At 32.8% G+C, this 14,421-nt stretch overlaps 1 pseudogene; it reads left to right on the forward strand.

Annotated features, from left to right (window-relative positions):
* The first annotated feature begins 12,601 nt into the window (after nt 1–12,601).
* Nucleotides 12,602–12,720, forward strand: LOC111743309 (annotated as a pseudogene).
* Nucleotides 12,721–14,421: the final 1,701 nt, after the last annotated feature.

Consider the following 14,421-nt stretch of genomic DNA (forward strand, 5'->3'; position numbering starts at 1 on the left):
AATAAAGTGATATTTATTCCAGGGATAAAAGCATAGTTTATTATCCAAAAATAAAACAATATGATACATTGAGAAAGTGAAGGATAAAAATAATTTGATCATCTCAATAGACGCGGAAAAAATATTTGACAAAAGATAACATTCATTTATAATAAAAACTCTCAACAAAGTGGGTTTAGAGGGAATATACCTCAGTATAATGACAAAACCACTGTTAACATTATACTCACCAATGAAACCCTTTCCTCTAAGATCAGGAACAAAACAAAGATCTCCATTCTTTCTACTTTTATTCAACATAGTATTGGAAGTCCTTGCCAGAACAATTAGGCAAGAAAAGAAAAATTCATCCAAATTGAAAAAGAAGAAGTAAAACTGTCGCTATTTGCAGATGACATAATATTATATATAGAAAACTCTAAAGACTAAGAAATGAATTTAGTACAATTTCAGGATACAAAAATCAATATACAGAAATCTGTTGTGTTCCTATACACTAATAATGAATTATCAGAAAGATAATAGAATATACAGATAGAATATACAGATGTCAAATTATAATGTACACCTGAAAATTATAGAATTGTTTTAACCAATGTTATTCCAATAAACTTAATTTTTTTAAAAAAAGAGAAATTAAGAAAACAATTAAATTGTCAATTACATAAAAAAGAATAAACTATCTAAGAATAAATTTACCAAGGAGGTAAAAGACTTCTATAGTGACAACTATGAGACAATGAGGAAAGGAATTGAAGACACAAATAAATGGAAAGATAGTTTGTGTTTATGGATTGGAAGAATTAATAGTGTTAGAATGTCTCTATTACCCAAAGCAATCTACAGATTCAATGCAATTCCTATCAAAATCCCAATGACATTTTTTGCAGAAGTAGAACAAATAATTTTAAAAATTTTATGGAACCACAAAAGACTCTATCTAAATAGCCAAAGCAATCTTAAGAAAGAACAAAACCAGAGGTATCACACTTCCTGATTTAAAAATATGTTACAGAGCTATAGTAATCAAAACAGTATAGTCTTGTGATAAAGACAGGCAAATAGACCAGTGGAACAGAATAGAGAGCCCAGAAATAAACCCATGCATATATGGCCAGTTAATTTATGACAAAGGAGCCAAGAATATGCAATGGGGAAAGGATAGTCTCTTCATTAAATGGTGTTAGGAAAATTGGACAGCCAAATGCGCAAGAATGAAACTAGACGGTTATCTTATACCATAAACAAAAATTGACTCAAAATGGGTTAAAGACTTGAGTATAAGACCTAAAACCATAAAACTCCTAGAAGAAAATATAAGCAATAAGCTACTCGACATCAGTCTTGGCAATGAATTTTTTAATCTGACCCCCCAAAAAAGGTACCAAAAGCAAAAATAAACAAGTGAGACTACTTCAAGCTGAAAGCTTCTGCACAACAAAATGAAAAGGCAACTTACTGAATGAGAGAAAATATTTGCAAATCATGTATCCAATAAGGAATTAATATCCAAAATATGTAAAGAACTCAAAAAATTCAAAGCAACATAAAAAATCTGATTAAATATTGGGCAAAGGATATAAATAGACATTTTTTCCAAAGAAGATGTTACAGATGGCCAACGGGCACATAAAAAGATGTTCAACATCACAAATTATCAGAAAAATGCAAATCAAAACCACAATGAGATATGTCATACCTGTTAAAATGGCTGTTATCAAAAATACAAAAAATACTTCTTTAACCCTTCACCCCTTTCTTTCCCTCCCCTGTGGCTGTCACCAGACTGTCCTCTGTGAGTCTATTTTTGATTAATTTGTTCTTTTTGTTCCTTAGATTCCACATATAAATGAATTCGTATGGTATTAATCTTTCTCTGTCTGACTTATTTTGCTCAACATAATAACAAATTAGTAGTTCACAGGTGGTCACAGGGACGGGGAGCATGGCATAGGGAATGCAGACAGCAGTAAGGTAACAGTTACGTGTAGAGTCAGGGGGATTGTTTCATAAACTGCATAAATGTCTAACCAATGTACTATATACTTGAAACTAATAATAAAATAAAATAAAATGCTAAAAAATACAAGAAATAACAAATGTTGGAAAGAATGTGGAAGAAAGGGAACCCTCATATACTGTTGGTGGGAATGTAAATTGGTTACAGCCACTGTGGAAAACAGTATGGAGGTTCCTCAAAAAATTAAAAATAAAATTACCACATGATCCAGACATTTTACTTCTAGGTATTTATTTGAAGAAAATGAAATCATTGATTCAAAAAGATATATGCACCCCTATTTCATTGCAGTATTACTTAAAATAGCCATGATATGAAACAAACCTAATGGATGAATGGATAAAGAAGATGTATGTGTATATATACATATACACACACATGCATACACACACAATGGAACACTACTCAACCATTAAAAAAAGAAGGAAATCTTGCCTTTCGTGACAACATGGGTGGATCTTGAGGGAATTATGCTAGTGAAATAAGTCACACAGAGAAAGACAAATACCGTATGATTTCATGTGGAATCTAAAAATCCAAACAAGTGAACAAACATAACAAAATAAAACTCATCGATACAGAGAACCCCATAGGGGAAGTGGGTTCGGGGACTGAAAGAAATGGGTGAAGATGGTCAACTGTATGGTGACCAGTGGTGACTAGATTTATTGTGGTGATCACTTTATAGTGTATACAAATACTAAATTATTATGTTTTACACCTGAAACGATACAACGTTCAGTGACAATTTTACCTCAATTGATAAAAAACTTCTATGGACATTTTGGCCTAGAAATCCTATTTTTGTCATTTAACCTATAGAAATGAAAGCCCCAGTATGTGATATTCATATGTAAGGTTATCTTAACATAGTTTATAAAAATAAAAATTGAAGGAAGTAAAGTAGAATAAAAGGAAGGGAGAAAGGAAAAGTAGTGATGACTAAAACATCTTTTATAATATGATCCCATTTATGTAAAATTATATGCATATAAATTCATGAGAAGTATATCACAAAATATTAATAGCCATTATCTGAAGATATTGGATTTTCTTTGTGTTTTACTTTGTACTTTTATGTATTATTGATAGTTTGTTAACAATTATGCATTATAAAAACATAATAAAAATAATAATGCTATTTTTTCTTGTGGAAAAATGAAGGAAAAGCAAAGAAAAGATGACTATTTTATTAGGACTAATATTATTTTATTTGCTATGTTGATGTGAACTATGTTTAATTCTATTCAACCTTTTCTACAATTATAATTGGATCGAATCTTATAAAATGAGTGAGCAGTATTTAACTTGATTAATAAGTACATCGTCATTAATCACCTTTCAAGGTCCTAAAGAAAAGAGACAAAATTTCTAAAATAGTTGAATGTTCCCACAATTGACTTTACTTATCTGGCAAAGAGAACACCACTTCAGAACAAAGGTTATAGTCATCTACAAAGCCATTGATACATTCATTCATCAATTCAAATTTAAGCTCCATTACAATGTAAGTGTCATAAGAGCAAAGACTTCATTTACCTTGTTCTCAGTCCTTTGTCCAGTATCAACCCAGTGGCGCCTCATCACAGAAACTCAATCAATGTTTACTAAAAGAATGAATGTACTCACACATTCATTCAAGACAAATTCTGTGCTTCTGTCATTTAATATTCATTCTAAATTTCTCCCATAAGAATTTATTTACTGATTATTAAGTTCAATGGAGTTAATAATAAGTATTAGAGTTAGTGATATGAACAAATAATATTTTAAAAAATTATTTATTTAAATTAGTTTCAAGTATACAATACATTGGTTAGACATCTATATAGTTCATAAAACGATCCCCCTAATTGCTCCCTCCCTCCCCTGGCCCTTCACCTAGCTATCATATTAATGCTAACTGCATTCCTTATGCCATACTCCCCAGCTCCGTGACCAACTATCAACTACTAATTTGAACTTCTTTAACCCTTCACCCCATTCACTCAGACCTCTAATATCCCTCCCCTTTGTCTGTCACCGAATTGTCCACTATATGAACAAATACTAATTTAAACATTGTTGTCAGTCATTGTTCTAAAGGCTGTATGTATATTTGCTCATTTAATCCTCATTGCTAATATTACTCCCACTTTACAAACGATAACTCTGAAGCACTTAATTTGTCTAACGTTCCATAGCTACTGAGTTGCAGATTCAGGATTTGAGTCCATGTGATCTAGCCCCAGAGTCAAACTTTTCCTCCAGTCATGTGCTTCATCTCTAAGAATATAAAAATGTCAAAAAGTTCTAGGTCAGATCATTCACAACTGGCACACCTTAATTTAATCTTCCTTGCTAAGATTTGTCTCATTTCTACTTAGGCAGCACCAGAGCTGTGCAGTCCATGGAGGTGGTTGGTTTGGGCAGGCTATAGAACAAATATTCAACAATATGCCATGCAAACCAGATGAGTGAAGAGGATTTACAAGAGAAAAACCAAATGATGCCACGAATCTAGGGAGAAAGGGGGCAAAGGCCAGAGACAGGTATGAGGATAGATTTCAGAAGACAGGGATAGACTGAAGTCAGGAGGAGCAGGCAGACGTGCATGCCCGTGTATGCATAAATGCAAACCAGAATAACAAGAGGGAGAAAGAGCTCAGCCTAGGAAAACTGCTGGGACTTAAGCATTAACTGGGTAATAGCAAGGATCAGAACAGGAGAATGGTACTAGGAGTTATGACTTTAGCAGCAGCAAAGAGACTGATGCTGAACCAAAGGTTGTACAACCTACTATCTACATTTAGCCTGAGATAGGAATTGGCTTTGTAGGGCAAGTAGGTCAGAGAAAGGAGGTGGAATTGTCAGCAATACTTGGATGGAGTGCAGAGTTAGAGATACAGCAAGCAAAAGATATTTTTCTATAGATTTAACTTTTGTTCATTTTTACTTTTTAAATATTTACTGAGTAATATGTGTTTGCTGATACACAAAAAGGGAGAAGAAATGTCCACAATTCAACCACACAAAGATATTACTATTAAAAAGAAATGTGAAATCTTATATGTTTAAAAAATGATGTTAAACTTTTCAAACACACAAAAGTAGAAAAATTAGTGTAATGCACTTTCATGTACTCATCACTCAGCTTCAAATTTTTACCATTCTTGTTTTTTCTGTTCCTTCCCACTTTTTACATATATGCGCATGCGTACACACACTCACACTCACACACACACACACACACACACACACACACACAGAAACAGAAAAGACTGTCACACGACCAAGAAACTTCCTAAGTGTCCTTCTCTTAATACTATAATCATCAATAAATTGCCATGTTAACAAAAATAAATTTAAGTTATGTCTCTGGCTTTATAAAATTCCATTATTTGTATATATCATATATTAATTATATTTTATTTATGCTTAGCTTGTTCTCAACTTTTTAAATAAATAAATAATGCCACCCTGATACACACACAATATATATAAAAATGTTTACCTTCGTGTGAGTATACATATACATGTTGGTACACTGTTGCAATTATTTCCTTAAAATAAATTGTTAGAATTTCTGGGTCAAAGAGTAAGCCTATTTTAAAACATTTCAATATTTTTTGTTAAACAATAGTCAAAAAACTTTCTACTCTTTCATACTCTTACCAGAAGTTTATAGATATGCATATTTTTCCATTGCCTCAGTAATACTGAGTACTTTAAATTCTTTGTAAAACTTTTTTCAAATTGATTATTTTAAGTGGTCTCTTATTGCTCGGGTGTATAATTTTTTTAATGTTACTAATATTAGGCATTTTTATATTTATGAGCCAAGCAACAACTTGCCAGGCCAAATGAAGAATGTGACTAAAATTAAAAAGCTGATTCCATGCACTACACGTTTTTTGTTTCATATATTGAATAATCTTATTTGTGTATTTTTTGAGACACTCTTCACAAAAGAAAAATGTGCATTCCAAAAATAATGTGTGTAATAGTTTATTTTTCTAAGAAAGTATGAATTGCTTTGAAGAAGAGTTCTAGTAAATTAGATTAACTATATTTAGCATTTAATTCCACAGCCATTGAAAGTAATATCCATTAAATATAAATTTGTATCTGAATTCATTTCCTTGCTCTGTATTGTTTTCTCTTCATGATTGGCTGTTTTCCATTTTAAAAGATTAATTATTTGAATAGGTTATATAATGGTTTGATAGCTTACAAATCCTTAAAAAATGGCCACTGGAACACTAAGTAAATTGCATCTATATATAACCTCATTTCAAAAAATAAAACAATGTGATAGTAAAATGAAGTATGAAAAATATCATCTGGTGTAATGTCTGTGTTTTTATTTTTAAAAAGATAATTTATCTATGACTGCCAAAGCATTAGGCTTTGCAAAGCTTTGCTATCACTGTCAATTGGTAGAGAGGGATTAGGCATGCTCAAATGTTTTTCTGAATAATAAAAATGCCAAAAATAGAAACTTAGCAATGAAAATAATCAGAGAGGGAATGATGGAAAGAGGGGAGCCAGGCAAATTGTTTTATATTTTGCATAGCTGAAGAGCCAGATGGTTTAACTGGATTTTTATTTGCAGAACCACCCACTGCAGGATTTTAACTAAGTCCCAAGGAAAATGCAGTACTGCTGACTTGAGTTTAACAGTGTCTAGACTGAAGCCCATTACCTTACCTAGGTACTGCAGGTGTCTTATCCTTGTGGTGCTGCCAGACTTGTCTTCCAGATACATTTTTTCCCCCCTGGAAATGTGCCTTCTTTATACTGGTTTAAAAACAGTTTTACTTATACTTCTCTACCTTCTCCAAATAGAGATGATATAATAGAATATATATGGTATATGCCTGAAAAATGTCCAAAATTCTACTTTTGATTTTTCTCATCTAATCTAATATCAACTTGGCAGTGACATTTAATCAGTTATATTCAATTGTCACTTTTATTCCATTTTGAAGTATCCTATAATGACTATTCCACTCATCAAAGAGAACCAGGAAAACTAATCCAACAAGCCAAACATAGCGGTGATATATTTTACTCTTCAATTTTAGGGAATATCTACTTTAATATTGTTTTAATCATCAGTCTTATAGAATGATAACCTGGATTAAAACATATAACTTTTGTAAAGCAGATTGTTCATATAATATTTACTTTCTTCCTGATTTCTTTTTAAATTCTTAACTCGCTACTTCAAAAGAATTTGTGTGTCAGTTTCAAAAAAAAATTTGTTCTATTTCTTTTTTTCCTTCATTTTTTGCACCCCCTTCATTCCTATATTTAACATGTTTAAATTCTGGCAAAAAATTGGTAGCTAAATGGCCAAATTCTTTAGAAAAGTCTGTACTTTCGGTATTTCCTGACCAACAGGAAACATGTTGGACCACAAGTCTAGCCAGAAAAAAGAAACAGCTGTTGAAAGTGATCCAGTTCAATTTCGTAGGTCCGAAGTCTGGAGAGAGATTCTGAACCTTGGGTTCATATCCAACAGGTAGAGTATATGTCAGAATGAAAGAAAATCCACTAGGGTTTCATCGTCATCACTTAACCCCAAAGAGATGACAGATAAAATATATGCATAATTTTATTCCAATTGGTTAACATCAGATGTTTTTATGAGGTTGAGTCACTTTTCTAAAAGATTTTGTAATAAACCAGTTTTATGTCAGAGCGTCATGAAGGAATTGACTTTGGCACCTGCTGTCTTTGGGCTTCTATCTCTTCTCTTATCTCCTGTAAGGAATCTGACTTGCATTTGTCCAACTAGCTTTCTTTGCTTCAGTCTCCTTTTTATAGTCTACTGTTGATTCAGTCTCTGGCTCAGTTCTTACCCCAACTTGCCCAAATAGCACTGCCTTTCTCTCGCTCTGGCCTCCCCATTTGGACACCTTCCAATGTAGTCACATTCCTTCTGGAATATGACAACTGCAAAGGCATTAAAAATGTAAGACTTGGAATAATTCTGCTGACTCAGTTCAGAATTGGGTTAAAAGAAACAGGGCTTCCACTCCCTAACTATTCTATGTTGTACACTTACGGAGGAGAACAATGCACAAACGCAAGGGCGTAGACTAACCATGTTGTATCATTTTACACACAGGAAGGAGAGCCCCTTCAGTCTGAGATACTGCTATGTCCAAACGATACAGAGATCAGCTTTCAGCTTTTGAGTATAAGCCGTGTTGCTGCATTGCATGGTCCTGCTGAACAGAAGGTAAGTGTGACAGTTTGATCTTTAGATAATGCAATCTGAATTACCTGTAAGAACATATTAAGCCTATATATTCAGAAAAAAATAAATACCAAACTTATATTTAGCTGTATATGACTTTTAAGAGGAACAATAGTAAAAAATCAGGTGAAAGGATCCTCGGTTACAATTTTACTGGTTAAGTAATTAGGCTCTGAAGAAACAAATTAATATGTCCTTTCCACTATTTACTGGCAGTGTGAATTGGAATAATGACTTAATCTTTCATAATTTCAATTTATCCATCGACAAAATGGGTATCACAATAGCTCTTAATTGTTGCGAGTATTAAAGAAAGTAATCCATGAAGAGAGCATGGCCTTCTTACGTGCTGTGTAAGGGATCACTATTGGTTTTAGTAGAATTGGTTTGTGGGCGAATTGGAGTAAATCACAATGATCTTATCTTACTCTCCCATCTCGACCCCACGTCCCATCTCTGTTTTCGTTAGACACACATGAATTGTCAAGAGTGGGTAGTATACTGTAGTTTTGTACATCTCTTAACTTGAATCTTTCTTTTATTCTAGTAGGAGTTTTTTGGGGCGGGGGAATACTTAACACTTCTTTTAGGTAATGCCTCATAGTTCTCATTTTCTTTTTGATCTTGCCAGTGTTTGGTGAGAAGCCTTTTTGTTTCTTTTTTTCTTTTCTTTTCTTTTTTTCAGAATACGTGGCTTCTCATTTTATGGCATCAATTTTATATTTATTGTTATGTCTTTTCTTTCTCTTCCTGTCATTATTCTCTATTCATGATTCTCTTGATGAAGGTTCAAGTTTCCTTCCTCTTCAGAATCATGTAACATCTCCTTTCTTTTTCAATATAATTTTATGCATTGTATCTTAAAATATTCATTTTCTGCAATAAATCTTATTAAACATTTGTTAATTCTCATCTTCTTGACTATGTCAATAGCTAGCAAAAATTCTTATTCTCAAAAAGACATCGTATCCTAAAAACTATAGACTAATGATTTGACTTTATCTCAGCAAGATTCTAGAGTACATTATTAAAAGCATAATATTTAATCACCTAAGAAGAAAACTATTATGAAGAACTGGCATGAATCTATTTAGAATAAATCATGGTGGATATAGTTAATTTCTTTCCTTGATGGAATTACTAAACAAACATACCCATCATTATATTTCATATGAAGTATTTCACTGTCCTAAAAATTCTCTGTGCTTCACCTAGTTATCCCTCCCCCCACTCCCAATCACTGGCAACCATGGATCATTTTACTGCTTCCATTTCATCTTTCATATACCTAGACTCATACAGTATGTAACTTTTTGAGATTGGCCTCTTTAACTTAGTAATATGCATTTAAGTTTCCTCCAGGTATTTTTGTGGCTTGATAGCTCATTACTTTTTAACACTGAATAATATTCCATTGTCCGGATGCACCAGAGTTTATTTATCCATTCACCTACTGAAAAACATCTTAGTTGCAATTATAAATAAAGCTGCTATAAGCATAAGTATACAGGTTTCTGTGCAGACATAGTTTTTTTTATTCCTTTGAGTTATTATCAAAGTGATATTGTTAGATCATATGGTAAGAGTATGTTTGCTTATGTAAGGAAATGCTAACTATCTTCCAGAGTGGCTATACCATTTTGCATTCCCACCAGCAATGAATGAGAGTTCCTTTTGCTCCATATCCTTACCAGCACTGGTGTAGTCACTTTCAGATTTTGGCCATTCAACTAGGTGCATGGTGCTATTTCATATATATTTCAAATATCTATCATCTATCTATCTATCTATCTATCTATCTATCTATCTATCTATCTATAGATCTATATCTCAAAAAAATAATTCAGATTATTTATATATCATTGGAAAAGTCCAACCAGAGAATTATGTAAAGTTGACAGCTTTAAAATGACTGAAAACAAATTCATGAAACTCTTTCTAACAAAGATCTGAATTTCGTGCCTCTTCAAAAGCCAAATCTAAAAACACACCTTATAAAATCATACAAATGCCGATAAGTCCATTAAAAAAAACAAATCAAACAAGCCAGACTATCTTTTTATAGTTTATACACTTCTAGCTTAAATAACATTATTTTATATGACATACTTGTTCACTATATTATTCATATTCTGACTGAAGGAAATATCTTCATTAATTTCAGTAATGAGGATGTTTAATTACCATAAACCTAAAAAGGTCCCCTTATTATCCTTTTATGAGGTTTTGCTGAAGTAGAAATTGAAAAATGCAGGTGGCTAAGGAGATAGTATTTTGTCATTCTCTAATTTAAAAAAATAGATTTAACATGTCATTTGGTCTCTATTATGAACTCTAAAGTAGGAAGCAACTAATTAACTTGGTGTCTGTATTTTATAGTTCAACCATTTGCATCACGTTTTGTTGTTATAAACAAACATTTTAAAGAGGAAGGAATGCAGCTATATTTAGACAAAGTAGTATTGAAGTGTGGCCCTCCAGCTAATACGAGATTAATGGCTTTCCTCCTTCTTCTTGACTGAAGGTAAAGTAAAAATAGAAAATGGAAAGAATTTAATCCAATCAGTATGACCCCAACAGAAACTCAGAATACTATTTCTTCCAAATTATCTATGTGGAACAATGTTATCTCTGCTTTTTAAAATAGAATGTTTAAAGAGAATGGGGTGCATGTGAGCTTCAGACAATAGATATTTACAGATCACAGGTTTTTCAAGTGGCTCTTTAATCAATAGAAAATATAAGCCTTCTTTGGTTAAAAAAAAAAATGTTTTACTGAAGCCATGGAAAAACTTTCTTATTCATTTGGACCTTAAAAGATTAATTTATAATAAATTACTAAGAGTATTATATTATGTAAATATAAGATCCTGGAATCATTTCTGGAGTCAAAAGATATGGATCTAGTAATAAATCAAATGCATTTTTCTTCTATTCAATTTTTAAAGATTAAAAATATTAATATTTTATGTTGGGAGAGGTTGAGACAATGAGGATACATACTCATGAATTGCTGGGGGCCTGATAAACCATGGAAAAACGTAATGTGCCTTCCCTGTACTTAGAAGTATTTCTCTTTTAAGTACTTATCCTTAGAAAGGGGAATGAAAAAATGCCCAAAGACCTAGACATAAGAATGTTCCCATAATCTGGCTGATTACTACCAACATTTTATTTTAAAGAAATACTCCAAATATTCAACCATAGATGAGTTAAACAAATAATGATCCATCTATGGAATAAAAGGTTTGCCAGCCTTTAGAAATAATAAATATTGTCAGAAAAGAGTTCATGATCTATTGTATGTTTCCAGATATGTAAAATATAATGTCCTGTTTAACAAAAATAGATATATTTTAAAATGTAGACAAAACCTGAATGATATATACAAAATTGTAAATAGTGATCAATTTAGTGTGATAAGACTGCAATATTCTTTTTTCCCCTCTATATTTTTAACTATCTGTATTTTCTAATTTTTCTACAATGATAATCCATTATTTCTATAATAAAGGGAAGAATTGCAAAAATAAAAAACAACTTAACTATTTATATTTATGAGACATTGGGCAAGTCAGTTTCCTCTTTTCATGTTATAATGAAAAGTTACTGGAGAAGCACATGTGAAAGCATGGCAGAGATTGAGAATTTAGTAAATGTTTGATAAATTTGACTCCTAGTAGTGCCTCTGCCACAATTTAGGAGTATGACTTTGGGCAAATTATTAAATTCTTTGGGTTTTATTTAATTCATGGTAATATTAAGGACTTAGACTGATTTTAAGGCTTCTCTTCCAACCATTGTACTTTATGAGGAAACTACTATAACAAACTGGATGTAGCAATGTTGTTTATAATACATTTAAAGCACATATGTTTGAATTTCAAGATATGTGGGTACATCGGGAGGAGGGAAAAAGAAAAGACTGGGTGAACTTTTATTATTCTGAAAGAATGTTTAATGCTAAAAAAACCAGCATATTAATGCCTAAAGTTCATGGGCATTATTCACTGTGTGAAATATGGGAGAATTGAGTTGAAGAAGAAGGATGAAATAAGAAGTCTGCCAGGCCATCCTAGAAAAGAGTGAGGCCAGTACAACTTAAATATTGAAGGCCCTTAAAGGATGGCTGTACTTCTGGCCACTTCCATGGGTCCACTGCGATAACATTAAAGACAGACATTTCAAAATTTAGCCTTAATGATATTCAGAAAGTAGAAGTAAATTCCAATTGTCCATGGTAAGTCCCCAGGCAAGAGCCTCAGTGTAGCCACCCCAACTATTCTTCCCAAAAGATAAGCCAAGCAGGTTGACAATTACAAAATCTCTTGTGTGTCTACAGCTATGCTACCCTAAACAAGCCTGATCCCACCTGATCTCAGAAGCTAAGCAGGGTTGGGCCTGGGTAGTACTTGGATGGGAGACCACCTAGGATGACCTGGTGCTGTAGGTGTAAAAAATAAAAAAAATAAAGGATTGTAAAGTGACACGGTCCTTGCAATCTGTGAGGTCAACCAAGGGTCGCCTCGCCTAAAAATATCTATCTATATCTATCTATCTATCTATCTATCTATCTATCTATCTATCTATCTATCTATCTTGTTTAGCTTGAGTAATCTTACTGTTTCTGGTTCCTAAATTGATCTTCAAGGAGAAGAATGGAAAAAATATTGGATCTTTGGCATCAGGCATCTCTAGCTCTTTAGTAAGAGCTAAAATAACACTGCATCCTTAGTCAACACAAAACCATTTCAGTGGGAATAGAGAGCCAGTGAAGGAGACTGGGTGTAACAAGGATATTAATACTAGAAGTTCCACTAGAAACAGGTCATGGCTACCTGTATTTGTGCCCAAGTGAAACATGAAGAGGAAGTGGTGGTATAATGAATGAAACAGTCCTAAACTGGCAATCAAGAAACTTGTTTCTAGCGCTAGATTTCCCACTATGTCAGGTTATGTGAATAATATTACCTCCATGAACTCCAGTTTCTAACTCTGGATAAATAATGACTTCGAACTATATACATCAAACTATAGATATTTGGTTTCTCATAGTTCTGAAGGCCAGATCAGGTTCAATGAGTCAAAATTAACTTAGCAGAGCCATACTTCCTCTGGAGACTCCATTCCTTGTCTTTTTCAGCTTCTGGTAGTGGCCAGCATTCCTTGGCTTGTGGCTGCATACTTGGATATCTGCCTCCATCTTCACATTGACTTTGTGTGTCTGTGTGTGAGAGAGAGAGAGGTGGGGGGAGGGGCGGAGAGGAGAAGAGAGGAGGGGGCGGGGAGAGAGAGAGAGAGAAATCTTATTCTCTATTTCTTTCATAAGGACACATATGATAGCATTTAGTGCTCACCCAAATAATTCAGTATAATCTCCTCATCTTAAAATCCTTAATTAAATCAGATCTGTGAAGACCATTCTTAAATAAAAAGCAACACTTGTAGATTTGAGGAATTAGGTCGTTTTCCTGGCCTAACACTACTTGGCCAACAAGGTTCAGGTTTATAATTCAATAACTCTTTAGGGATAAGCATTTTGTTTTTAAAAAATTTCATGGAGTCCTAGTGACAGAATGAGAAATTAAACAGAGCTTCTCAGATTATTCTACTTCTCTTTTGACCCCAAATAATCTATTTCTGATGAGAAATATAAATGTGGCGGGTTTTTTTGTAAAAATTAAATTTACTCCTTTAGTTATATGAAAGAATATTTTAAAGAGACACTCTAAAAACCATTCTTGTAGAAGAAGCTGTGTAAACAGCCTATAAGTCAAAAAAGTAAGTCAAAAAAGTGTTTTAAAAGTTTTTAAAAATTAAAAGAATGAGATGTTTTTGTAGCTTTTGCTACCAGATCTGAATGTCGTGAGAGTACAGAACCCAGGATAGGATCACGATGTGTTTGACAATAGAGAGCCCTCTGATAACTGTCGTAATGAAATATACCAGGATAAACTAGGACATTTAGGCCTTGGTTTCAATTAAAAGATGTAACTCCAACAGATCAAGACAAATCTTATCTTTTAAATAATAATATATTTATAGGCTCTTTTATTTTTATGGCATCTAAGAAAGAATAGTAAATGGAAAATTTAGGTGCCTAGTACAGTTCGAAGATCAATATCTCTCCAAGGGCAAATGGAGGAAACTAGAA

This window comes from Pteropus vampyrus, unplaced genomic scaffold (assembly GCF_000151845.1).
Source record: "Pteropus vampyrus isolate Shadow unplaced genomic scaffold, Pvam_2.0 Scaffold4, whole genome shotgun sequence".
Taxonomy (NCBI): Eukaryota; Metazoa; Chordata; class Mammalia; order Chiroptera; family Pteropodidae; genus Pteropus; species Pteropus vampyrus.